Source organism: Eulemur rufifrons, chromosome 4 (genome assembly GCF_041146395.1).
Source record: "Eulemur rufifrons isolate Redbay chromosome 4, OSU_ERuf_1, whole genome shotgun sequence".
Classification (NCBI taxonomy): Eukaryota; Metazoa; Chordata; class Mammalia; order Primates; family Lemuridae; genus Eulemur; species Eulemur rufifrons.
The window spans coordinates 84,759,751-84,787,658 of record NC_090986.1 but is presented as its reverse complement, the minus strand read 5'-3'; the positions used below and the strand labels follow the sequence as shown (position 1 = coordinate 84,787,658).

The window sequence follows — 27,908 nt, the reverse complement described above, 5'->3', positions numbered from 1 at the left end:
TATCACCTTAGCCCAGGAGTTGGAGGCTGCAGTGAGCTATGATGATGGCATTGTACTCTAACTGGGGCCACAGAGCCCCTCAAAGACCCTCTTAACAAAACAAAGCAAAATTGCATTAGGTCATAGCCCACTGACAGAATTTTTAATAATTTCATTCTATATTTTAGAAATTATTAAACAAACCACTCAGTTTTTAAAAAGAAAGTTCCTCCCCACCCTGGTTTCTAATGCTATTTATATTGTAGACAAAGATTCAGGATACAAAATAAAATCAAACTAATTTATGACTCTTCTATTTACTTGTTATATACTAATTATAAGGATGTCTTAAAGTAAGAACTTGGTTTTATTTTGTTTCTCTGGGTATTTTTAAAGGAATAAAGCCAAATTTATTCTAGCACTCTGGGAGGCTGAGGCGGGCAGATTGTTTGAGCTCAGGAGTTTGAGACCAGCCTGAGCAAGAGCGAGACCCATCTCTACTAAAAATAGAAAGAAATTATATGGACAACTAAAAATATATATAGAAAAAATTAGCCGGGCATGGTGGCGCGTGCCTGTAGTTCCCAGCTACTCAGGAGGCTGAGGCAGGAGGATTGCTTGAGTCCAGGAGTTTGTGGTTGCTGTGAGCGAGGCTGACACCACGGCACTCTAGCCCGGGGGACAGAGTGTGAGACTCTGTGTCAAAACAAAACAAAACAAAACAAAAGCCAAATTTATCCTTTTAAATGTTTGGAGGTTGGTTTTGTTGTTGTTGTTGTTGTTGTTATTGTTAATTTAGATAAAATTTCTTTATACCTATATCTCCATATTCTTTAAATGCTATGTGTAAAAATGGAAAACAGATAATTTACAAAAGCTCACTTAAATGCTTTTTTTTTTGGCCTTTGTTAATAAGTAACAAAATTGAATTACATATATTTTTGTCCCTTCCCTGTATTCTGGTGAAGAAGATCATAAAATTACCTGCAAGGGAAGGAACAGAAGATAGAGAAAGGGTTCAGGCTCTGTGTGGCTCTGACTCTACACTCACGCTCAGAATACTTTAAAGCTGACCATGCACAACTCTTAGCTCCTGTAGGTTAGTGGAAGGAACAAAATAATACTGTATGAAAAATAAGAATAAAAAGTACGTTGTTTTAATTATTATATTTTTAATTAAAGCAAATAATTTGAGGTGTGGTAGCTAAATACAAATTACAGAGAGGTGATGTTGATAACACAAACATTTAAAAAATCTCGAAGACTTAAAAGTAGTATTTTCTTATGGTTGAGACTTTTAACAAAACAGTTTTTGTATATCAAAATTGCTCACAGAAGGCTGCTGAAATGCAATACTGTTCTTTGGATTCGCTTTTAAAAATTAAAATCATGTAAGCTTGACTGAACCATTTCAGTTTTTCAGACTACTCCTTTTTCTCACGTGTGGAGACTTTCTAGATCTCACGTGTAGCATCCTTCTAGAAGCTCTAGGGATGTTCCCTAGGAAGCTGTCAGACTCTCCTAGTGAATGTTGCTGTTAGGTTGTGACCACCTGCCGTGTGGGAGTCAGAGAATTAACCCCACAGTGCCGGGTGCAGAGGTCTGTTGGATTATCACAGCACCTGTGTGTGCGCAAGTTAAACTGGGGCAAAAGATGCAAAGATTGTTAAACAGGATTGCACACGCCTTCTCCTTCTGTATTGCGGCTTGTCGGTAAGTGTTCCTTTCTCTCCTTGCTTCATCAGTGTAGCCTTAAATGATGCCAAGGGTTATCTTCCTTCATGTTCTGAGGTCCATAGCTCCTAAATTAAATATCAATAAATTTATTTTACCTAGTAAATAGTCTTAGTTTTATTAGTGTCATATAAAGATGGACGAAAAGAGAGGAAGAAAAACCGAGGTTAAGTGCTCAGGAGGGGTTCCCCGTGTGTCCTCTGCCTCGTCCCCTCTGAGAGCTGTGGGGTATTTCCTCCCATCACAGTGGCTCACGTCTGAGCGTTCTGTGCTTCTTTCCCAACCTCAGTCACAGTCTTGACTATCTCCCTGCTGGACAGTTGGCTCCAGGGGGGACTGTGCAGAGAACTGCCTGACCCAGTGCCTTTGCTTCTTGCCTGCTGTGCTTGCCTGAGGTCAGTTAGGAAGTGGCATGGGGCGAGGACAGGAAGTCCAATCTTTTGCTGTAAAGCCTGATATTCCTATTCTGTACTTTCAAGCTTTGGATTCATTTTAAGTCAAGTTGTTCTGCTTATTTACAGTTAAGTCTGAACATAGAGGTGACTTTTAAACTTCAGAAATGGCTGAAGTTACAGAAGGCTGCAGAAGAATTATTGTTAGGATTGCATATGTAGTCATTAAGTTTCACTCTTTATTTTGACTGGTGACTCCATTATAAAAAAAAATTGAAAGCTACATAGTTTGAATCGTGCATTCAAAATTATGGGGTTTGGTGTGACCACCTCTTAGGCAGTCCTGCATCCTGCGTCCTAAACATTATCATTTACTTTGGTATAATGGCTTCGTTCTGCTTGTTTCTGTTCTTTTGATCCGTGGATTTCTCATCCATCTTTTTTGTTGTGGCTTTCATTTGGGATTTATTGATTGGGGAAACTGGGTCATTTGGTTTCTCACAGTCTGGCTTTCGAGGATCGCAGCCCTGTGTTCCAGTTTGACCTGCTGCTCAGTCCCCTGTATTTCATGGAAATTGATGGTTGGTCCAGGGGCTGTGGGTGGGTCGAGGCTGCTGCACAGGCTACGGAGAGTTGTGTGTTCAGGAGGCACATGTGTCAGTCGTCTCGTTTTGTGATATATGTAGCTATTGATGCTAGATCCAGTAATTCACTAAGAATTGCAAAATGGTGGTAATCTAATTTTATCTTTCCTTTGCTAACTGGAATGCTTCTGCAAGGACATAGGCTTCCCATTATCTGCTATTTGGTCACGCTGTGGTATGGTTCACATGGGAAAAGTAGGAGAAGTGTTTAATTCCTTCTCTTCATGTATTTATCAGTTTTCAAAATAGCATCCTCCAGTGGTAACCAGCTAGGTTTTTTCTTTTAGTTGTCATTTGCAATCCATGGACTTAAATACACTTGAGATACTTGAGTCCGTTTTTGACAAAACCCTTACTGATGCTGAGGTTTTCCCAGCTTTGACCAGCGGGAGCCTCTGTGTTGGCTCCCGAAGTTCATTGCTGCTTTCTCGGGTGACAAGGTTTAAGGCCCATTTTGTACACATCCTAAACCACTAGTTTCTTCCAGGGGCTCTGGTTTCTTTAAGTTTGAAATTGTATTTCAACAGTACTTTCTGGCCACTCATGTTGCTACCGTGTTGTCTCTGTAGGCCTTGGAATGGACAGAGTTAGGAAGTCAATATACTTTTAAAAGATAAAAACACCTCATTAATTCATACTGATATTTTCCATTCAAATTTATGGCTACTGGGTTTTATGTATCTCTTCTATCTAAAATCTTACCTCTCCTCTGACATGGTGAGAATCGTGGATATCATGAACAATAAAATTTTAGAATATCATATAATTAGTCAATATTTTATTAAACATTATATACACAGCTATCTGAGAATAAGATACTTAAAATTATATATAGTTATGATTATTTTACTATTATATATATTTAGTTTTTATTATTTGAGGCCTGTCTTAGTGTGTTTAGTCTTCTTTTCCTGTCTTCTGTGTTTGTAATTTTCAATTGAATTCTTTTCATCTTTTTTCTTTTTGATTTTTAATTTTTTCATTCTTTGCAACTTCTGTTTATCTGATATTGTCTGCTGTATAATCACTCTTGTGTAGCTTCTAGTTTACACTTCACTTCTGAAGTGATTTCTTTTCCATTTACTTCAAATGTTTAACTCATTCCTGAGTTTGTCTAATTCTGATTTACAGCTTTCCTATTATATCATTTTCTTAATGTCTTTTCTCATTTCTTGAAACAGTGGACCCTGGTTTTCTTCTGTTTTGCAGGCGTATCTTTCTGACACGCTTTCATCATAAGGGTGTCACTCTGTCCTGTGAGCCACAGTCCTTCCTGTTGTCATTCTGGTGTGAAAATCTGTTTTCCCAAACCTGTAGCAGGGAGAAGTGGGTCTGAATCCTTTTACTAGATTCATGGCTCTAATGCTTTTCTTACGCCAGTTTTATGAAGTGCTAAAAATATGGCCTCATATTTCTTGAGATTTCCTAGGTTTTTCTCTATCTTTCCCCCATTTTTCCTTTAACCACCCTTTCTTATACTAAAGGTCTTTTTAACTGACTCCAGTAGTATTTGATACTTTAATTCCTCACACTTCTCTATGATATGTGGCTTTGTCCTGGAAGGGAGCTTTGCCTAATTTTGAGTGTCAGAGGGCTGTCATGCTCCAGCTCCTCGGGACTTTGCCGTGGATCCGTGCGTTACTGTGGATCGTCTCACGTGAGGGTGTCTCACCCTGTCCATTGCAGCTGCGAGTTTGGTCCTCCTGTGCTCAGCTCCCCTAGATTCCCCGCCGTGTCCCTCCTTGTCCTCCGTAGATGTCAGTACCGATTGCAACTGTAGCTCTTGCAGATTTGTCCTGACTGCTCAAATTTTGGGATTCACAGGACTCCTTATCGCTTAATTTTTTTGGTACTGTATATGTTGTCCCAGGGCCTTTTGCTTTGTTTTGTTTGCTACTCTTCCAGTAACTCTCTCTAGGAGGTTTGGGGGCGAGTTTAAAACTGTTACCTCCACCATCTTCCCAGCTGACAAAAATCTTGCGATTTTTCTTTAAAAAAAAAAAAAAAAAAGTTGTTTAGCACTCTGGGAGGCTGAGGCGGGTGGATCTCTCCAGGTCAGGAGTTTGAGGTCAGGAGTTCAAGACCAGCCTGAGCAAGAGTGAGACCCCGTCTCTACTAAAAGTAGAAAGAAATGATCTGGCCAACTAAAAATATATATAGAAAAAAAATTAGCCAGGCATGGTGGTGCATGCCTGTAGTCCCAGCTACTGGAGAGGCTGAGGCAGTAAGATTGCTTAAGCCCGGGAGTTTGAGGTTGCTGTGAGCTAGGCTGATGCCATGGCACTCACTCTAGCCCAGGCAACAGAGCAAGACTCTGTCTCAAAAAAAAAAAAAAAAAAAAGTTGTTGCTAAAGCACTGGATATTTTCTGAAGTTCAAAAGCAGAGCTAAAAGCAATAAAAAAAAAAATCACTTTTAGCAGAAACAAACCCAAGGCATGTTCTTTATGTTTGTATATAACACTGGACACCACAGAATCCACAGCAATATCACCATCAAATACAGGATCCTTAATGTAGTAAGACTGACGTTGCAATTTTAAAAGGAAATTCCACGAGTAGAATTTGTGGCCTTTTAAAACAGTTATGCCTCAGATCCTCATAATTGATTGAACTCTTAGCAACTAATAATAATCTTCTTATCTCAATAACAAAATAGGAGAATGTATCTGTGTTCATTCTAGATGTTTATTCCACCTAAGTATGATGATATCCACCATTCAGAGTTCATGGCGGTACCTGTCCATGACACCTCCCCAGGAAAGAGTGTTCTGAGTCCTTTTTACCACTTTCTTTTAATTTTCCTTTTTTAAAAGAACTGCTAGTGTATCCAAGAAAATAGGAAATGTGCTGTAAGTTACAGAATCACTGCTGAGATTTATTCAATAATTCAAATCTTTAAAAAAATATACCTAAGGGAAACTTCTTTCACAAGTTTTATTATTTTGCTATGGAAAGTATTTTTACTGAAAAGATCAATCTGAGCTCAAAATACATATCTGGGATAAAGTCTGATGTTTTGATTAACGGTGAAGCTGTCCCTCTGGTTTAAAGCTCATGTTTATAAATTAATAATAACATAAATTCTATAGATGACTTCATTTGGGAACTAAATAAGCACGAATTTTGGCCTCTCAGTAAAAACATTTTACATTTCTAGAAATGGAAGGATGTCTTCTAATGTTTACTCATCATAAAATTGAAACAGTTGAGTCATTTTATCATTAAAAAAGGAAATTGAGGGTTGTATGAAGATACGCCTAGGTAATCGTAGTCCTCTTTTCAGTTTAAATGTCTGTAACACTATAGTTGTCACATGAATTCGTCACTTTTATGTAATTTGGATAGGTGTCATTAAAGCTTTGAAATACTCGGTTACTTAATATTTCTATTAAATATTTATAAAATATTTTTATGCTTAAGATTATGTTAGCCCTTGTTTTACAGATTTCTAATCAAGATATAAAGGGTGAAGAATCATATAACAAAAAATCAGTAACAAGTGAAATTTAATCCTTCAATCATGCAGATTCCTAATGATTCATAACTCATTGTCATGTTATTTCCCTAAATACCATGTATAGTTTAATGTCCAATAAAATCAAGTTACATGTATCACTTCCTTTTCTTCTTTAATCCAAACAAATTATGCACATCTAATTTGGGTAGTTATAACATGGCATTAGAAAGTTATAATTATTTTAAGTAATAGTTATAGTTTAAAGACATGCTTTTGAAACAGATATGGATTTTTTACTAGTCTCTACTGGCATTATTACCTAGGCAGTGTGATGGGGGAGGTTAACTTATTTTTTATTGACTACTTGGAAAAAGCAATCAAAATAGTCAACCTATATGTTTCCTTTCTGTCTTGAGTAACTTTGACTTTGTGTTTCTAGAGGTGATCACATTGTGACTAGCATGATTAGACTAGCAGTGGATTGGTAGACTAGTCCCATTCATGTTAATGTCTCAGAATAAGGCATCATTTAATTACATGTATTGCTTACTTTAGGGTCAAACCCCAGTTAGAAAAATGTGTGACCTCTGACTTGTGACATGTTTGGCGTTGAAATTTCTGAGTTCTCCTGGAGTTCTTCCTGTCACTACAGATATACATAAGCCCAAACTGTAAGTCCTCTTCGTGTGTATGTTGACTTTGAAGTTGCAACTAGGTACATATTATTTCTTTTTTTATGTGTTATAATTTAACTCGTTGAAGCCCAATTTCCAGGAACAGTTTATTTAAGTTAAAGTTTGCTATGTCTCTCTGTCTTAGAATTATTAGAGAGGAGGAGAATGGCCATTCCTAAGTTACTTCTTTGTAAATAAGTTAGTTTGAAAAACTACCAGTTATTATCCTGCTTATGTAATTCCAAGGATTCTTCTTGGAATTACTCATTGTATTCTCCTTTCGATCTGTGGGAAGTTAGCTACACTCCCCGCAAAGAGGTTTTTTTTTTTTCTCTTTGTTCCGATCAGGTCTCTCAGGCAGGGGTCATCGCAAAGGATGAAAAATATAGTAGGAAACAGAAATAAAAGATAAAGTAATGGCAATAATAATACACAGAGCCAAAGATATAGTTTATAAAGTAAAGGTTTATGAAAATAAATAAATAAAGGAGTGTATCCGGATGGATATATTTTTACCCGCATCAAATATATCCCTGACTGAAACTCCACACAGGTATTTTATAGGGTACATACAGGCTCCCCGTTGCCAAGGGCAACAGGATTTGCATACTAACAGGCAGTTTGCTTTAGGGTCAAAGTCTCCTAAAAGGCTACTACAGATCCTTAAACTAACTCCAACTAGAGAACAATGAGTTATAAAATCGTCTTGGGGCAAACTTGTAAGTTTTATGATAAGGCTATTACTTTAGCAAAAAACAGGGACATCTTTGCTCCGGTGATTGTGTTCTTGGGGACAGAGATGATCCCAGAAGTCAACATGAGCTGTGCTTTGTGTTAATTACTTGAACCGCATGGTTCCATCTGGGCCCGGCTTGGGCATTAGTGTATCTATATGATCAGCTCTCATCTCTGGGGGTCTACCTGTCAGCTCCTGCAACCTTTTGGTTCTAAGGAAAAGGCATGCCTTGTCTTTCAAAACAGGTGAGAACCAAAGGCCCAGTTTACAGCTGTCTCTTTGAAGTGCAGCTTCTACTGACCAGCGAGATGCCCTCCTGAGATGAGGCAGCTTTTCAACTAACACATTTATTTTTTCTTTAAGGCAAAGCCTTATTTGACTTCTGAAATCAAATCTTGTCTCCAGAAATACAGGCAGCATTTCTATAACTCAGTATTCTTAGGCTCAACATCAATCTATATTGATTTATTCTTCTTACATATCTTATTATGAAAGTGGATTGGCAGGTATACTTTACCACTGTTACCATTACTATTTTATTTTACAAGATAGTGTTATACAAGAAGTAGCTAATTCTGAATAACCAAAGTCCATGGTGAGTTTTTTCCAGGATGCGAAAATCTTCTGACATTCATCTTGCCTTGGATTGTTGTCTAGGTGTTTTTGTGTGCTTGACATTTCTTTGCAGTTCTGTGAAGGAAACATACAGACAAGGCACATAGAAATGTAAACAGCTGTTAAAGAATGAGACAGTAGTACCTAGTAATAGAAGAGGGTCGTTACCACATGATGAGGGTTTATTAATTTACAACACTGGAGGCTTTGTTTGAGGGGAGAGACACCAGGAGAGCTCGGAAGGCCCTGTGGGTGGCATGGAATTAGTCAGGCCTCAGTGGTTGTATAGGGTTTGACGCGGCAGAGAGGAGAGTCCAAGTAGAGGGACTGTGGGGTTTAAGGAAAAGTGGATAAAAAGGCAGGGAGGGTCAGACTAGGAAGGCCTTGAGAATGCTGGCATTGACATTTTAATCCATAGGTAGAGGGGAATAGTGAGTGCTTTTTGAATAGGGAAATGGTAAAAAGTAGAACATACTCATTTTTTTTCCTCCCAGGCTAGACTGAATGGTCCCCTCAAATGTCTCTTGAGTCTATCTGCTCTTCCCTCTTCTGGGCTGGGTTTTCACTCTTGTGATTTCCTGCCTGTTTTTCCAACCCCTGTTTTTCCACAATGTCATCTCAGATCACTGTACAATCGCAGGCCTTTCTCTCTTGCCCTCGAAGACCCCATTCCTGTGCAAAGGTGTCGCTGTCTCGGCCTGTGTCTTCCACATCACCTCTGCTACCCCCCACTATGCTACGCTCCAGAAATCAGAAATCAGAGATACGCTGGGCTGGTCCTCAGGTCTGTGTCTCCCACATGCCACCTGGGATGACCTTCCCAGACTCCTCTTTCAAGTGTCATCTCCTGAGAAGTCTTTCCTGACACCGTTAAGTCAACTTAATTTTACCAGTTATTTTTCTAAATTTTAGGTCTGATTGTGTTCTTAAATCCTCTTTTGATTTCCCTATTGTGCATAAAGTCCAAATAATGGAGCAGGGCATTTGTATAAAGCTCTTCACAATTAGATCATGATATTTCTTTCTTCTTTTTACAGCTAGCCTTTCCCCTCTCAGTGTTCCATCTGATGAGACAAGTGTCAATGGCCTGAGCACTCTATGGCTTTTTTTTTTTTTTTTTTTTAAGAGATAGCATCTCACTAGGTTGCCCAGCCTGGACTCAGACTCTTGGATTCAAATGATCCTCCCACTTCACCCTCCTGAGTAGCTGGGATTACAAGCGTGTGCCATCATGCCTGGCTTAGATTTTTAATTTTGTATTTTTCCTTCATTAATGGACAAAATCATACCCAGGCTTTCAAGATCCAACTCAAATATTATCTCCTTTGAGATTTTGATACATTCCTCATTGTACCCAATCCTGTTCCTCTTTCTCTTTGTTCCCCTAGTAATGGATATAAAATTTGATTTTATTAGTTATTGAAGTCTCCTATGATCTTTGAAATATATTTCCATTTCTTTTATTGACTGTGAGAACCTTAAGAGTAGGGAATATGTCTTTTCTCTTTTTGTATATTAATGTGAAACAGTGATTGGGACATTAATAATAATATTCAGTTTCATTAACTGCAGAAGTGGTTTTAAGGAGGATTATAATTGGTAACATTAAATGAGCCATTATTTTCTGACAAGCACTGTGCTTTTTATAAGTATCTTATTTAATTTTCACAGCAACACAGGCATGTTGTTGTTACCCCCACACTGCTGAGAAGATGCTGTAGTAAGAAGGTGAAGTAGATTGCCCAAAGTCATCCAGGTTGTTGGTGGCAGAGCTAAAATTTGAATATAGGTCTATCTGATGTTGGAGTTCAAGCTACTAAACATTTAAAATTGTTTCTTCTGGTATTTAATGGGTTTATATTTATATCTTTGCAAACTTTGAAGTTTTCAAAACATGATCATCTCCATGGTACTTACATATTATCTCATTTCATACTCACAACTGTGAGTTAAAGTTAGTCCCACTTTACAGGTGAAGAATGCGGCTCTCAGAGTAAATTATTTGTCCCAGGTTAAGTGTTAGAATTAAGAAGAACCTAGTGCTTCAGAATATATTCTAGAATTTTAAAATTAACTCCATTGATGGAGGATCTATAAAGATGCTGTTTAGGTTTTAAAGTTTAACACTTTTTGTTCAATGCAATTTTAAAGTAAAATATTTGTTTGCCATGAAATATTCCATTTCTAAAAGTAACATAACCATATTATAGAATACTCGGAAAATAGAAAAACAGAAAAATAACCACCTATAATTTCTCTACCCAAATTCAAGTAAGGTACTCACTTTGATTTTCTTCTTTCTAGTCATTTTCTGTATAGGTGTGTGTTGTCTCAGCATGGCTGAGTCTTCTTCCATGTTGTTGCGTGGCCACCGCAACATGTGATGGTGGCAGGGGGCTCCCCATGGTGAGATGGCACCTTCACATGCCTGGGAGGGAGGAGAAGCGAGGGGAACGAACACTTGTTACGAGGTTCACATTATCTCATTTACCCTCAAATCAGCCACATGGCATTGGCTTTAACAATTCCACTCTATAGATGCGAAGATGGAGATGCGGGTGGGGTGAGGCTTGTCCCGCCTGCAGCAACGCGGGGAGCAGCCGCTGTGCACACAGGACCCGCGAGACTCCGGAGGCCTCGCCTCCCCCGGGCTCTCACGGTGCCGCCGCGTCTTCTATTTAGTTCTCGTAACAAAGCTCTGTGCTCCAGCTGCACAAATAAATAAACAGTGGGGTGAAAGCTTAGGGGGTAACCTATACCACGTAGCAGGAATTACTGTCGTAGAACTAAGGGCAAGGGACTGGGCATTTTCCGTGCATTACCTCGTCTGGCTCTGTCTACAACCCTAAGGGGAGTGTCCTCTGCCTTTTTCTTCGCCATGCTCTGTGTCTCCTCGCATCATACCCTTTCCCCGTGCTTTGGATTATTTCCCTACCGCGGACACTCAGGTGAATGTCTCCAGCTTCCCTCCGGCACAGAGGACTGTGCATTGCCCCAGCTCTTCACGGCCACTCACTGGGATGTACGTCCAGAGAGAATTCCTCCTTGGTGATACCGTATGCATATGGGTAATTAATTTGACTAAGCTCTTATGAAAGATGCCTCAGTCTACAAGTTCGGTAGCGCTGTGCACATTGGGTTTTGTTTTCCTGTACATCTGCATATACTTGATGTTCACTTGCCCAAATTTTGTCATTCAGAGGGATGTTTATTTTATTTTATTTTTTTTTGTTGTTGAGACAGAGTCTCACTTTGTTGCCCAGGCTAGAGTGAGTGCCGTGGCATCAGCTTAGCTCAAAGCAACCTCAAACTCCTGGGCTTAAGCGATCCTACTGCCTCAGCCTCCCGAGTAGCTGGGACTACAGGCATGCGCCACTATGCCCGGCTAATTTTTTCTGTATAGATTTTTAGTTGTCCATATAATGTCTTTCTATTTTTAGTAGAGACGGGGTCTCGCTCTTGCTCAGGCTGGTCTCGAACTCCTGACCTCGAGCGATCCACCCGCCTCGGCCTCCCAGAGTGCTAGGATTACAGGCGTGAGCCACCGCGCCCGGCCAGAGGGATGTTTTAATTTGCATTTCTGTATTTGGTTTAGGCAGCTCGTGGTGTTCCTATATGGTTCTGGGGTTCCTTTGCTGCGGGTGCCTGTTACTGCCTTCTGCCCATTTCCCACGGGGATTGTGTCTTTTCCTGTAGACTTGCAGAAGCTCTTGTTACACTGGACATTAGTTCCTTTACAGGTTTTATGCTTTGTAAATATCTTTTCTGTCATCTATTTATTAATTTTTTCCATAGTTTTCTTTATGAACAGAAAATTCTAATTTGGATGTGATCAAATTCAGTCTAGTTTGCCTACTGTTTTATGCTTTTGAAATTTTATTTAAGAAGTCCTTAAGGCAACAATATTCCCTACATTTTCCTTTACTAACTTTATGGTTTTACGTTTTATAGTTAGGTCTTTAAACCATTTGTAGTTATCTTTTTATGTGTTAGGTAAGGATCTACCTTACCTTATTGTTTGTTGTGACTCTATCTTCTTCTTTAAACTTTAAACTTAAAGGTCTTAAAAACTCTTGTGGGAGGTACTTTTAAAGGTCTTAAAAACTCTTGTGGGAGGTACTTTAGGGGCCCCTGTAGCAGACCATGTGGTTGAATTGCTTGTTGGCGGTGCCATAGCGTTCTTTGCCCTCTGCCGTAAAACCTGTTCCCACCACTGTGATCTCTGTGAGGTCGGGGTCTCTATTGCATGTGGCTGGCATGTGGCACTCACCCAGCAGTATTTGTTAAACGCTGGGTGAACGTGAGCTCTTTTCCTGCAGCCAGTTTGTCCTTCTGAGAGAAAGCTTGAAAATGTTAATAGACCGAGACTAATGCTAATATTGCTCTAGTATTAACTGGCTGTGTTTTCTCGAGGAAGTCGTTTTTCTTACTTCCTCTGTAAATCGGTGCCTCTGTGTCACCACCGTCTCAGTCAAAATACAGGAAGTTCCCTGTGCTCCTGTGTGCTCAGCTCACCCTGCCCTCCCGCCCCACTCCGTCACCGATTGGCTTTCTGTCACAGTGATGAGCTTTGCCTGCTTTGGAATTTTATATAAGTGGAATCATACAGTGTATTATATTCCACAATTGGCTTTTTTGGTCAGCATGTTTTGAGATTCATCTGCTTACAGATGTTGGTGGTTCATTCTTTTTCATTGCTGAGTAGTAGGCCATTGTGTGTATATATACCATGATTTTTTAAATCCATTTATGTGCTGGAGAGACTTTTGGGGGTTATCATGACATAAGATAGAGTGTGCTTTTATGTACAGGTGTAGGCGTGTATTTGGATAAATACCTAAGAGTGGAATTGCTAGGCCATATGATAAATGTATGTTTAACTTTATTAGAAACAGCACAACTGTTATCCAAAGTCAAGAGTTTACATTTCCACCAGCAGTATATGAGAATTCCAAGTTCTCCGCACCTGGTATTGTCCGTCTTGTAAAATTTGTGTCATTCCAGTGGGTTTGTTAGTGGCATCTCACGAAATTTAAGTTTGCATTTTCCTAAAGTTAGCATCTTTAATGTGCCTATCGATCAATGATATCTTCTTTCACAGAGTGTCCGTTCAGTTCCTTTGCCCATTTCTTACTGAATTGGTTTATTTCAGTATTCTTACTGAAGTGTCACAGAGTTCTTTATATATGCTGGATACGAGTTCACTAACAGATCTATATAGCTATGGGTCTAGAAGGAGATAATAGAGGAAATGAGGAAGAATCACTATTTATAGAGATACTGGGTAAAAGATACTAGTACTCAATCCAGCAAGCCCAGTGAAGAACAAATCAAAAAAGGTATCCACATTTAGCCATATTATAGTGAGAACTGCAGAATTTACTAGAGGGAAAGAGAAAACCTTAAATACAGTCAATAGATTTTTGAAAAGACATCATTTATAAAGGTGTGGTAGTTAGACTCACGACTGACTTCTTAACTGCAGCACCGGAGTTCAAATGACTGGAACAATAGCTTCAATATGTCTTGAGAGATAATAACTCTCAGCCTAGAATTACTTACTTTTCAAGGAAGAAATTGAAATAAAGGCTTTTTTAGACAAAGCCTGAGACAAAAGAAATTCTTAATGGTTTACGTTAGGAAGAAAAAAAAAGATCCCAAATGAAAGTTCTGAAATGTAAGAATGAATAAGGAACAAAGTTAATAAGTGTGGTTAAAATTAAAGCATGAACTATAAAATATAAAAATAACATTCAATTTGTGAAAAATAATCAGGCCAGAGGAACTGTAACACCAGGAGCAGAATACAGAAACATTACAAAGGGTCATTAGCAGCAGAACGGATAGTCGTATGTTTATATAACAGGCTATTGCACTACAATAAAAATAAACTGTCGCCTCACACATCAGTCTGGATTAATTGCAAAAATGTAATATCAAAGAAAGGAATCACATTACAAAAGAATACTTGCAGAATGATTCCATTTCTGTAAAGTTCAAAACCCGGCAGCACAGAGCAACGTGTTTTAAGGGATGCACATACACAGGACTGAAGGGTATGAAGACAAAAACGGGGAAACGGTTAACACAGAGTTAGGGACACTGGTGGTGGTGGCGGGAGCCGGCAGGAGGGGCCTATCCAAGGAGCTTCTGCTCTCTCTGAGCAGAGGTGGTGGTTTCTCTGGTGTTTCTAATTCTTCAAACTGCACATATTTTAAAATACTTCCTTGTATGAGTAATTTCTAAATGAAAAATTTTAAACAAAGAAGGAGTAAGTGGATGGCACCGAAGCCTGTTGGGGAACGTGGATGATAAACAGGGGTCGGGAGGTGGGATAGATATGTAACGAAAAAATGGATTATCCTCCCTGGTCGGATCACTGCTGTGTTGCCAGCAGAGCTTTCCTTCTGTTCCCAGACGTGCACGTCTCTGTCACTTTCAGGCATTGACAGCCCATTCGTTTTAGGGAACTGGTTCATTCAGTAGTAACCATCATCATTTAAGTCAACTGTTTCTTTTTAGCTATTTCTCCTTTCTTCCACTGGAAGACTTTTCTATGCCAGATTATCAAACTGAAAATGATATCCTAATTACATGGAAACTACATTATTTGAATGCTGTGTGTTTCTGAACACTTAGTACTATAGAAAGAAGTGTATTTGGCTGAGTGTTTTTGTGAATAGAATTCTATCAAGTGTTATCAAGAGGAATTTCATACAGAATTGAAAAAGAAGGCCTAGTATTTACCGTTAATTATTTTTCTCTGACAAATGGACAAAGCATATAATTTTATTGTGACCATTTTTTTTAGGTTTTTTTTTTTTTATTTCAATAGATTTAGGGGGTGCAAGTATTTTGGGTTACATGGATGAATTATAGCATGCTGAGGTTAGGGCTTTTTGGGTACAATGTACATTATTGTGATAATTTTTTATAATTGAGTTTAAAATGAAAATAGAAGTTTTAAAAATGTATATGATTTAGAAAGATGTAATTTTCTAATTTTTAATTACATAATTTATTTTGAAAGAAAACCCATTCAATAAAATTAGTAGGTTATACATCATAAACTTTGCTAATCATTGAAAGTTTGTCTTAGAGTTCTGTTAAAATAGATTGTGTACTAAATGTTGTACAAAATACAGTTAGATTTGGTTTAGGGCTAGTAAATGTATATAATAAGAAAAACAACAAATGTTTTCAGTGGTGGAATTGAGCTTTAATGTAACATTTTGAAACATCCCATTTCATTATAAGACGTTGATTAATTCCTATTCTCAACTGCTGAGGAATGGAGAAACAAGAGATAGGAATATTTGCTGCTGGCCAAGAGTGAGACGGGCGCTGTCACCAGTGCTGTCGGTGCAACATGCGAGCCACACAGTGCAGGAAGCAGGGTCCCCCATCATCCTGGAGAAAGAATAAAATTCGGTTGGCTTTTAATCTATGTGTGTGCATGTGTGCACATTGTCCTCATGTGTATCGATAAGTATACACGGTATATTTTATTAGAACTTCTTTTGTTCCAAAAATATTTTGAGGACAATTAGAAAAGAAGAAACAGAGTAAGGCTATATATATTAGAAGGGGATGAGAAGGATGATGAAAAGAGAAATGAAGTTTAGGATCTAAAATAGAGCCAGGAGGAAACCTAATACAAGAAAGTCTTCCGTGAATTCCTACAGCTTGTTAAGGATGTGTCACAAATTTGGCTTTTGGTATAAAAGGGCAGGCTCAACATTTTAGTGATGGCCATAAAGCAAATCGGTTGCCCAGGTGATCCGTAGCTATTGTTCACAGTACTAAGACTAGAAGGAAATTTATCCTGAGGGTTTTCAGAAAGGTAACCGTTTTCTAATTGATGGCAGAGTGTAGCCCTGTGTCTTGAGTAGTCAAGGTTGGGCTTTCGGGTATGATTTTGACTAAACTGTTACTGCTGTGTGATGAAGAGTGTCGCAGGACAGTCCTCTGCTGTTGCCTGTGCTTTTTTTCCCAACAACCAAGGAAATGGACTGTACAACTTACAGTATATTTTAGGCCTGGTGCAGTGGCTCATGCCTATAATCCTAACACTTTGGGAGGCCAAGGAGAGAGGATTGGTTGAGGCCAGGAGTTCGAGACCAGTCTGAGCAAGAGCGAGACCCCATCTCTACTAAAATGGGGGGAAGAGCCAGGCGTGGTGGCATGTGCCTGTAGTCCCAGCTACTGAGGCAGAAGGATCACTTGAGCCTAGGCATTTGAAGTTGCAGTGAGCTGTGGTAGTAACACTGTACTGTATTCCAGGTAACAGAGCAAGACCTTGTCTCCAAAAAAAGAAAAAAAAGACACCTCCCCCCCCCATTTACAATATATTTAATCTTTAGATATGAAACAAGTACATTATTCTTGAACCTATGGTGAGTTTTGCATAGTTACACAGATATGTCATTTTCATCAGTTGTGTCATTGTTATAGACTGGTAAGTTTTTAAGAAGTTGGTAAAACTTGGGGATAGGTCCATTTTAATTGTGTTAAAAGATTAGAGCAAGCTATAAAATGTACAATTCATCATTATTGAAATCATAACTTTGAATTAAAAAAAAACTCTCTTTTTATAAAATGGAACCAATATTAATAATGTAAGTAGTGTATGTGTCACAGTAAAAATGGTTTATTTCCCCCAAATGAAAACTTTGCCTGTTATGGAAGGGATAGTTAAGTCTCTAGTAGCTTTAAAATAAATAAATGTTTTACTTTTCTAATTTCAATTACTGTCACTGCATAAATAAGAGGTCAAAATCTAAGGTAATTATTTACAGTGTGACCTTTGGGACAGATTAATAGAGAAACTTTTTAAAGAGAAAGTATTTGTAATGCCTTCGCTATTCATGAAAGATATAATGGAAAGAAAAGGGGTTTTATTGGTTAGTTAATCCCCATAAAATCTATACAATCTTTCACATATATTTTTATTTCTCTTGGGTATACACCTAAGCGTGGGAATGCTGGGTCCTATGGGAGGTAAATGCTTAACATTTTAAGAACCTGCCCAACTGTTTTCCAAAGCGGTGGTTCCATTTAACATTGGTACCAGCGGTGTGTGAGAGCCCCACTTTCCCCCATCCTTGCTAACGTGTGGAGTCAAGACTGGCTATATAATTTGCTGGGTCTGGGGCAAAATGGAAACGCCGGGCTCCCTGTTCTAAGATCATTAAGGATTTCAAGATGAAAACAGGAGGGCATGAAACAAGGCTCAGGGCCCTCCGTGCAGGGGCTCTGTGTCGCCACACAGGTCACAGGCCCGCGAAGCCAGCCCTGCATGGCCCGCCAGTCTCTTTCTTTCAGCCATTCAGGTAGATGCGCAGCAATTCTCACTGTGGTGTAAGTCGCGTTTCCCCCACGACTAATGACATTGAGCATACTGACCTGTCTTCTGAGCATCTTCTTTGGTGAAGTATCTGGCCAAATTTTTTGCTGATTTTGTTATTGGGTTATTTATTTTTTATTACTGAGTTTGAGACCTATTTACATATTCTGGATAGAAGTGCTTTATCAGGTACAGGCTTTGCAAATATTTCCTGCCAGTCTATGGTTGGTATTTTCACGCTAACAGTGTCTTTGGAAGAATATAAGTTTAAAATCTTGATAAAATTCTGTGTGTTTTTTCAGAAAAATCATGCTTCAGGTGTTATATTTAAGACATCTTCGCCTAGCCCAAGATCACAAACATAGTCTATTTTCTTCTGGAAGTTTATAGTTTTACATTTATGTTTATGGCCCATTTTAAGTTAATTTTCATATATGTATGAGGTGTGGAATGAGTTAAAATTTTTTTTGACACATAAGTAGCCACACTTTCCAGCACAATTTATTGAAAAGACAATCCTTTTTCCACTACATGGCCTTTGCTCATCTGTAACACATTTGTTTTCCATGCATGAGTGAGTCTATTTCTTTTCCTTTTATTTTTATTTATGTATTTTTTTTTGAGACAGAGTCTTGTTCCATCACCTGGGCTAGAGTGACACGGTGTCTGCCTAGCTCACTGCAGCCTCTAGCTCCTGGGCTTGAATGATCCTCCTGCCTCCGCCTCCTCAGTAGCTGGGACTGCAGGTGCCACCACCACACCTGGCTAATTTTTTTTTTTTTTCCTATTTTTAGTAGAGACAGGGTCTCGCTCTTCCTCAGGCTGGTCTTGAACTCCTGACCTCGAGTGATCCTCCCTCCTCGGCCTCCCAGAGTGCTGGGATCACAGGAGTGAGCCACCGCACCCGGCCATGAATCTATTTCTGAACTCTCTATTTCATTCTATTGATCTATTTGTCTGTCTTTTACCACTGTCTTGATTACCATAGCTTTATAAAAAACCTTGAAATTGAGTGGTATTAGTCCTCCATCTTTGTTCTTTTTTTTTTCTGGAGGACTTATTCTACATCATTTGCATGTCCACATGAATATTAGAATCAGCTTGACAATTTCTACAACAGAGAACACTTAGATTTTGACTGGGCTTGTGCTGAATCTGCAGATCAATTTGGTCAGAATTGATGTCTGAGTGTTTTTCTGAGCTGCGAAGATGTATCTTTCCCTGTGCTGAGGTCTCCTTTATTTTTACTCTGCAATGTTTACAGTTTTTATAGTACAGGTCTTCTGTAGTTTTGTCAGATTTAACTGTAAATATTTCTTTTTAAATGCTATTGTAAATGGTATCATTCGTAATTTCAATTTCCAATCATTCATTGCTAGTATATTCAAATAGAATTTATTTTTGTATGTTTGTCTTATATCCCAGCAGTCCCCAACCTTTTTGGCACCAGGGATCGGTTTCACAGAAGAAAATTTTTCCACAGACCAGGGGAGGGGGGAAAGGTTTTGGGATGATTCAAGTGCATCAGGCCGGGCGCGGTGGCTCACGCCTGTAATCCTAGCACTCTGGGAGGCCGAGGCGGGTGGATCACTCGAGGACAGGAGTTTGAGGCCAGCCTGAACAAGAGCGAGACCCCGTCTCTACTAAAAAAAAAAAAACAGAAATAAATTATCTGGCCAACTAAAAGTATATATAGAAAAATATTAGCTGGGCATGGTGGCGCATGCCTGTAGTCCCAGCTACTCAGGAGGCTGAGGCAGTAGGATCACTTAAGCCCAGCTGTTTGAGGTTGCTGTGAGCTAGGCTGATGCCACGGCACTCACTCTAGCCAGGGCAACAAAGCGACACTCTGTCTCAAAAAAAAAAAAAAAAAAAAAAAAAAGCGCATCACATTCATTGTTCAGTCAAACCTCTCTGCTAACGGTAATCTGCATTTGCAGCCACTCCCCAGTGCTAGCATCCCGGCTTCCGCTCCACCTCAGACCATCCGGCATTAGATTCTCATAAGGAGCCACAACCTAGGTCCCTCCCACGCGCAGTTTACAGTCGGGTTCGAGATTCTATGAGAATCTAATGCCACCACTGGTCTGACAAGAGGTGGAGCCCAGGTGGCGATGTGAGCGACGGCTTCCTCCAGAGCAAATGTTCCAAGAGACAGACAGTGGAAGCTGCTGGTTTCATGAGTCCTGGGCCTGGAAGCTGGCACCATGTCATTTCCACCATGTTCCATTCACCAAACCCTCCTGTATGTGTTCCCTTCATCTCATCAGCCCTTTGCTCTGTTTTCTTTTATGACTTCTTTTGCATTGAGTATTTTTTCATTCTCATTGCCTTTGTGGCCCATTAGCTATAACTTTTTGTTTTACTGTTTTAGTTATTTAGCTTTAGCGCATGGTTTCTCAACCTGACATTTTGGGTTGGATAGTTCTTTGTGTGGGCAGCTGTCCTGTGCAGTGTAGGATATGTCACAATACCGTTGGTTTCTACCTTCTAGTGATACGACACCACTTTCTGTGCGGTGTAAGAGCCGTACAGCATGCTCCGTCCTTCCGTCGCTTCCCCTTGGGTCTCTGTGCTATTGTCATACGTGTTACTTACACATGTGTTATACGCCCCAATTTCATTATTGTTATTTTTGTTTAAACAGTCAATTATCTTTTAAAGACGTTTTAAAAAGAAAAAAAGTCACATACTACCCATTTGGTTACCATGGCCAGATCTCTAAACATAATCTCATCTGGTATCATTTTTCTCCTGCCTAAAGTACGTCTAACATTTCTTGCAGTTTAAGAGTCTGTTGCTAATTGATTCTTTCAGCTTTTGTGTATCTTAAAAAGTATTTTACTTTAAACCTATTTTTCCTGTGATACACACAATTTGCCACTGTAACCATTTGTAAGTGTAGTTCAGTGGCGTTAAGTACATTCACAATGTTGTGCAACCATCATCATTATATATTTCCAATTTTCTCATTATACCAACCGGAAGCTCTGTAACCATTAGGCGGTAACTCCCATTTCCCCCGCCCTCAGCCCCGGGTAACCTCTAATATACTTTGTCTCTGTGAATCTGCCTTATTCTAGATATTTCACAGAAGTGGAATCACATGGTATTTGTCCTTTTGTGCCTGGCTTATTTTATCATAATGTTTCCAAGATTCACCCATGCTGTAGCAGGTGTCATAACTCCATTCCTTTCCATGGCTGAGTAATATTCCTGTGTGTGTACTCGCCACATTTTCTTTATCCATTTATCTGTTGATGGACATTTGGGTTGTTTCTGCCTTTTGGTTAGCGTGAATACGGTTGCTATGAACATTAGTGTGCAAGTGTAAGTTTGAGTCTCTGTTCTGAATTCTTTTGGTTACACACCTGTAAGTGGACTTGCTGGGTCATACGGTAATTCTATGCTTAACCTTTTGAGGAACCACCAGAGTGTTTCAACAATAGCTGCATCATTTTTCACTCTCGTCAGCCATGTATGAGGGTTCCAGTTTCTCACAGGCGAGGGGGATGGAGGATGGGATGCCTGGGCTGGGAGTCGGTACCCAGTGTTCCCTCCTGGTCTTAGACCAGGCTCCTCAGCTTCTTGACCATCGGAGCAGGGCTGCTCCCCGTACCCACTGTGGCAGTCCCCTGGAGTCCCCCAGGCTTCACCAAGCAGCGCCCAGGTGACAGGTCCCCAACAACCCCCTTGGACACGCTCAGACACTGCGGGGCTCTGAACAATTAGAAGCCTGCCCTCTGCTGGCTGCTCAGTGACATAGACACCCCGCCCCAGGACCCGGCAACGGAAACAGGAACGCGCAGGCGCAGCTCTCACGCTGGGGCGGGGCCTCGCAGGGCGGAGCTTCCGCTCCAGGGCGGGCTGTGGCTGCGGCACTTCCGGCTTCTGAATTAAAGAGACCTAGGCTGGGGCTGAGCCCAGAGCCCAGAGCCCGGAGCCCCAGCGCTGGCTCGGCCTGAGGGCGGGCTCCGGTCCAGCCACTGCCGCACCCGGGGCAGAGGCTGCGCCCGAGGATCGGGCCGGCTCAGCCACGGTGAGGGAGCGAGGCCGGCCCAAGCCACTGCCCCCGCGTCCCCGCGTCCCCGCCGCTCCCTCGCTCCGGCGTCCCCTTCAGGCTCCTGCCTTCGCCCACAGCCCCTTATTGCCACCCGCTCGGTTTCCAGTTCCCCCTTCCCCGTGCAGCCCATTCACCTGCTGGGGTGAAGCCCTTTAGGTAGCACCCCCTTAATCTCCCTTCCTCCCTGTGACAGCCTTTTCCGCGTTCTCTTTGCCACCGTCTCTGCGTCCTTTAACCCTGACCCTTCCTTCTTTTTCTCTTCCATTTTATCTTTTTCTGTCTTGTGTGATCCTCACTCCTTTCTCCCTGTTTTGTTGCCCTTTCTTCTCACTCCCCTCACCATTTTATCTCCACTGACCCCTCCTCTCCATGTCCCTTCTCCCGTCTGTCCCCTCAGCCCCCTCAGCCAAATTTCCTCCCCCTTATTGGACGTCGTCCTCGCCCGCTGGCACAGCTGTCCCCATCTCCTTCTTCAGGCTTCAGGGGTCTAAGCAGGAACAATGTGAGGACCGTCTCTTCCCAGGAACTGTAGGGTGGGCAGATGGGGGTTTGTAGTTTTCTTCTTCCTTTTGTGTTTGGAGAAAGGGGAGCTTGGAGGTGTTGAAGAGAGTCTGGAAGCCTTGTTACCTACTGTCACGGCAAAACCTGAGAGATGGTGTGTTACAGCGTGATAAACTGAGGGCCAACATGCATGGTGACACCTTATGAAATATTTGCCTTTTTGACAAAAGCAGCTAAAAAATATTTTGATTTTTTTTTAATTTTGAGCATCTTTTAGTAGGGAGAAACAGCTTCAGAAATTTAAAAATATTTATTTACAGGCTTGACTATTATAACTTAGATAAAATGATTTGTGTTTTTTTTGGAGGCAGAGACCAACGGCATTTGAGGACTGACAATCACCTTGCTTGGCACTCGGATTGTGACAGCTTCTTTAATACCTTCCAAAGGGTTCATTTGTTTTGCCCTCTCTTTTTCAGTTGGGAAAAACTTCTATTTGCAAATTTTCCCCTTCCTGTTTCAAAATAGCTTGAGATTTCAGTTGGTTTTTTTTCATTGAGTTGAATTACACCTGGTTTGCAGTACATTTATTAAAAAACATTGCTCCAAAATATGCAACAGGCTAAATTTTGGTCTCCGAGAGGGACAGAAATTCTAGTCAAAACAAAATCCCAATAATCATATTCTCCTAGGATGTTAGTCATTTTCTATTTATGGAGATGGCTTCTTTACTTAAGCCTCATGCACCAACTGCTAGCTTCATCCTTTTCTTCTTCAGCTTCCTCACCTCTCTCAGTCTTCATGGAATTGAAGGGAGGAGCCTGCTTTAAATTAGATTTTGGCTTAAGGAATGTTGTAGCTGGGGTGATCTAGCCAGAGCACACAAACTTTCTCTGTATCAGCAATAAAGCTGTTTTGCTTTTTTGTCATTTATGTGTTCACTAGAGTGGCACTTTGGATTTCCTTGAAGAACTTGTCCTTTGCAGCCACAGCTGGGCTAACTGGTGTGGGGGGCCTAGCTTTCCCTGAGCTTTTGAAATGTCTTCCTCATTTTTTGTAGAGATGGTCTGTCTACGTTGCCCATGCTGGTCTCAAAACTCCTGGGCTCAAGTGATCCTTCTGCCTCAGCTTCCTGAAGTGCTGGGATTACAGGTGTGAGCCACGGTGCCCACTGGCCATGATTTTGACTGTATGTTCTTATTTATAAAATAAGCTAGCAAATACTAAATTGTTGGCATAAATAATTTGAGGCCTAAAATGATATTATTTTCTTCCAGAGAAGTCTTACTTTCATTTCTTCCAGGTGCCTGGCAGAACTCATAACCCAAGATCATCTCAATCTGATTTAGGGACTAAATTCTGAAGCTGAGTTACAGCCCTTCTGAGCAACATGTATTTCTAGGGTTCAAACTTGTTCTCCTCAAGTACAGCCCACTGGGGTCCGAACTCCCATGCTGAGAATTTACCAAGACTTGATCTGCGGGGAGTTAGCTATGTTCCCCACAAAGAGGTGTTTTTTTTTTTCTCTTTATTTCGATCATGGTCTCTAAGTTGACTATGCCAGTTTGCAGGGAGTTAGCTACACTCCCTGCAAAGAGGTTTTTTTCTTCAGAACAGGTCTCTCAGGCAGGGGTCATCGCAAAGGATGAAAAATATAGTAGGAAACAGAAATAAAAGATAAAGTAATGGCAATAATACACGGAGCCAAAGATATAGTTTATAAAGTAAAGGTTTATGAAAATAAATAAATAAAGGGATGTATCCGGATGGATATATTTTTTACCCGCATCAAATATATCCCTGACTGAAACTCCACACAGGTATTTTATAGGGTACTTACAGGCTCCCCCGTTGCCAAGGGCAACAGGATTTGCATACTAACAGGCAGTTTGCTTTAGGGTCAAAGTCTCCTAAAAGGCTACTACAGATCCTTAAACTAACTCCAACTACAGGAACAATGAGTTATAAAATCATCTTGGGGCAAACTTGTAAGTTTTATGATAAGGCTATTACTTTAGCAACAAACAGGGACATCTTTGCTCCGGTGATTGTGTTCTTGGGGACAGAGATGATCCTAGAAGTCAACATGGGCTGTGCTTTGTGTTAATTACTTGAACTGCATGGTTCCATCTGGGCCCGGCTTGGGCATTAGCGTATCTATATGATCAGCTCTCATCTCTGGGGGTCTACCTGTCAGCTCCTGCAACCTTTTGGTTCTAAGGAAAAGGCTTGCCTTGTCTTTCAAAACAGGTGAGAACCAAAGGCCCAGTTTACAGCTGTCTCTTTGAAGTGCAGCTTCTACTGATCAGGGAGATGCCCTCCTGAGATGAGGCAGCTTTTCAAATAACACATTTATCTTTTCTTTAAGGCAAAGCCTTATTTGACTTCTGAAATCAAATCTTGTCTCCAGAAATACAGACAGCATTTCTATAACTCAGTATTCTTAGGCTCAACATCTTCCCCTTTTTTATTTTTTGAAGAAAGTGGATGGAATCGGACAGCCATCACAGGGAGGCGTTGGTCTCCAGATTCTTGTCTTCTTTGGAGTTTTCTCCAGACTATAAATAAACACAAGCAAAGGATTAAAATAATGCCAAAAGTTACAACAGTGGAACTCCCATAGATCTTAAGATGATAAAGTGGATCAGCTGACTCTAAACCAGAAGAGATGTCATTAATAATGTCAGCTTCAGAGAGCAATTTAAGTTTGTGACTGAAGGTACTTAATATTTCTTGTTGTAAGTTTCCAATCTCTTCAGTCAGATTTGCTTGGTTAAGTAGATGTTTTCCCAAGGAAACCGAGTTTGATTATATATATGAGGTGTAACACAAAATTGAGTGATATTCCAATCGCAATGAAGTCTAAGTTGCTTTTGTAGACTTATAACCTGGTCTCCCAACAAGGTGACTGCTTGTGGTAAGTCAGCCACTTGAATAGCTAATTTAGAATCAATTTGATTTTGGGTAGACCATAATTGATTTAAATCGTGGTGCCAATTTTGAACAAATTCAGTGGTCTGAACGGTCTGATGCAGAGCCACACCTGCGGTGGCCACAGAAGCAGTGACAGCAATGATTCCCAAAATAGCTGCTATTAACAGACCAATAAATCTTTTTGTACATTTAAGAATGTGGTTAAGAAGTTTGTCCAAAAGGAACATTGCTGGTGTTTCTTGCCAGACTCTATTCATTTTAACAGGTAACCACAGTCCTGTTCTGGCTTTGAGAATATAAAATGTTTCTTTATAAGGAAGAACTTTATAGAATTGTTAATACAGGTATAATGAGAACAGTTGTCACAAGTCACTAGGAAAGAAGGTTCATTATAAACAGCATGTCCAATCATAAATAAGTAAGGCAGTCTAACACAAACTTGAATATAATGAGTAGAATTTAAATTCAAAGTCCATTCTCGGCTATTGTTTGGATCCAAAGTGTGTGTGCTAATCCAGGCCTGCAAAGGGTGCAAAGCAGCTGATATTTTCCACAACTGATCATGAATAGGGCCATCTAAAATATGAGGAGCTGAAGAGCTCATACCATCATTGAGCCGTGTAATATGACTTTTAAGGTCAGTGTCTTTTACAGACATCGAGGTGGCAGTTTTATTCCAATGAAGCTTTTTAAAATTGTGAGAGAAGGCAGGATGTCCATAGGGACTCCAGTCTAGGACAACACCATAAGATGTGGACCCAGCAAGAATGCGCCCCGTGTGAGCTCTACAATTGTCCCATTGTACCCAAGTTTTAGGGTCAGAAATTATTACTTTCCTACAAAGGGGTATATCTATGGGTGCAATTTTAGAATGCTCAATAGTGATGTGTCTGGTTGCCAGACACTCTTACCACCATGCTCACCACGCAGATCACGGCAAGAAAAAGATTTACAGATGTTTTAGGTACAGATGTCTGGTTCAATATCCCATCTGCTTCTTTGTATGTTCTCTTCAGCTGTCCCCACGTCATGGTCTGTGCCTGATGTGTCTTCCGCTTTTTCCCCTCGAGTTTCCACTCTGGGTTTGATTCTTCTGTTTGGAATCCAGACTGTTGGTCTGTCATCTGTCAAAACACAAGCAAAAACTCTCTGCCACACATTTGCACATCCTTTATTCCATTTATTTTCTACATCATCTTTCCACCAGATAGGCTGGTGAGGGAAAGAGTCTGATTTGGACTCCTATTCCAATGCTTTTCTAATGCTGTTAATTTATTTTCCTTATGAATATTCAAAAAATTTTAGGTAAATGAGGCTTGATTTATTCTATCTTTGGGAGACTGTGTACCTCCCCCTTTTTGTTTTAATAACATGTTTTTTTAAAGTTTGATGTGTACGTTCCATAATGCCTTGTCCTTGAGGATTATAAGGAATGCCAGTAACGTGTTTGATGTCCCATTTAATACAAAAAGCTGTAAAGGAATGACTAGTGTAAGCAGGGCCATTGTCAGTTTTAATGGTGGCTGGGACTCCCATGTATATAAAACAGGAGTGTAAGTGTGAGAACATATGTCTAACAGTTTCTCCAGAGGATGGAGTAGCCATAATAAGACCGGAATAAATATCTACAGTAACATGTACAACACCTAACTTGCCAAATTCAGGAATATGTGTAACATCCATTTGTCATAATTTATTTGGTGAGAGACCTCGAGGATTAACTCCTGCAGAAAATTTAGGCTGATTAATTAATTGACAAGTGGGACAATGAGAAACAATATGTTTGGCTTGATTATTGATTGTATAACTGCATTGACTTTTCTTAAATCAGTTAACATTTGTCATTTGCCAGATTTCTTTTTTAATAACAAATATAGGAGAATTTCACGGACTGGTGGACTCCTCTATATGTCCTGCTTGTAATTGTTCTTTTACTAATATTTGAAGAGCACCCAATTTTTGTTTTGTTTCGTTTTTTTGTTTTAGTGGCCACTGCTCTGTCCACATAGGCTTTTGTGATATCCAATTTAAAGCCAGAGCAGAATGGTGCTTTTCAGCAGCAGTGGCCGCAAAAGTATGTGCCTTTGGTGCCTCGAAAGTCTTAGCCCCTTGGCTCCTTTTACCCAAACCAAAACAAGGGTTATAATTCATATTTAGCATAACCTGTTTAGCAGATGTATTAGGTATATTGACGTATGCTCCCCACTTCTGTAACAAATCTCTTCCCCACAAATAACAGTGATGTTAGCCATGAAAGGTTTTAAAGTGGCTGTCTGTCCATCAGGGCCTCAACAATTTAAAATTTGTCGACTTTGAAATATGTCAGTCATCGTTCCTATTCCGGTAAGAACAGTAGGAACTTGTTGTAAAGGCCAAGCTTTTGGCCAAAAACTTTTAGAAATAATTGTAACATCAGCTCCAGTATCTGTAAGTCTAACAAAAGATTTGCCATTTAACTTAATTTCTAATTGAGGTCTTTGAGCATTAATAAAAGTTTGCCAATATTGAGCGGCGGATGTAAAAGCTGCTAACACTTTGAATTAGCATTATTAAAAGCCAATATATGTAACATTAAATTTTTCAAGTCAGGCGGACTAACCGTTTTTTGCACAACATCTTGTAGTTCATAAGTTTCATAATAAAACTTATGAAATCTGCATAAGTTTTATTAACATTTTCTTTAACATTTTACACAAGAAAACATAGACTGTTTAGGAGAAGCTATTTTCTCTTATGCTCTAATATAGCACTGTTGAATTTGAGCAATAACTTGATCATCTTTTTTAAGATCTTAGTTTTTTTTTGTTTTTTTTTTTATCAACCTCTCTCAAG

The 27,908-nt window shown here is 40.0% G+C and overlaps 2 long non-coding RNA genes across 8 annotated transcripts in view; one reads left to right on the top strand and one right to left on the bottom strand.

Moving 5' to 3' along the window:
* Window positions 1–27,908, top strand: part of LOC138383030 (uncharacterized) — a 64,954-nt gene that overhangs the window by 36,306 nt on the left and 740 nt on the right. The window lies entirely within an intron of this gene.
* The window catches only part of LOC138383028 (uncharacterized), a 201,926-nt gene continuing 197,942 nt past the window's right edge, over window positions 23,925–27,908 (bottom strand). For all 7 annotated transcript variants that reach the window (XR_011233494.1, XR_011233490.1, XR_011233491.1 and 4 more), the window contains one exon: window positions 23,925–26,200. This is a non-coding gene — a long non-coding RNA (uncharacterized lncRNA). The remainder of the gene's footprint in view (window positions 26,201–27,908) is intronic.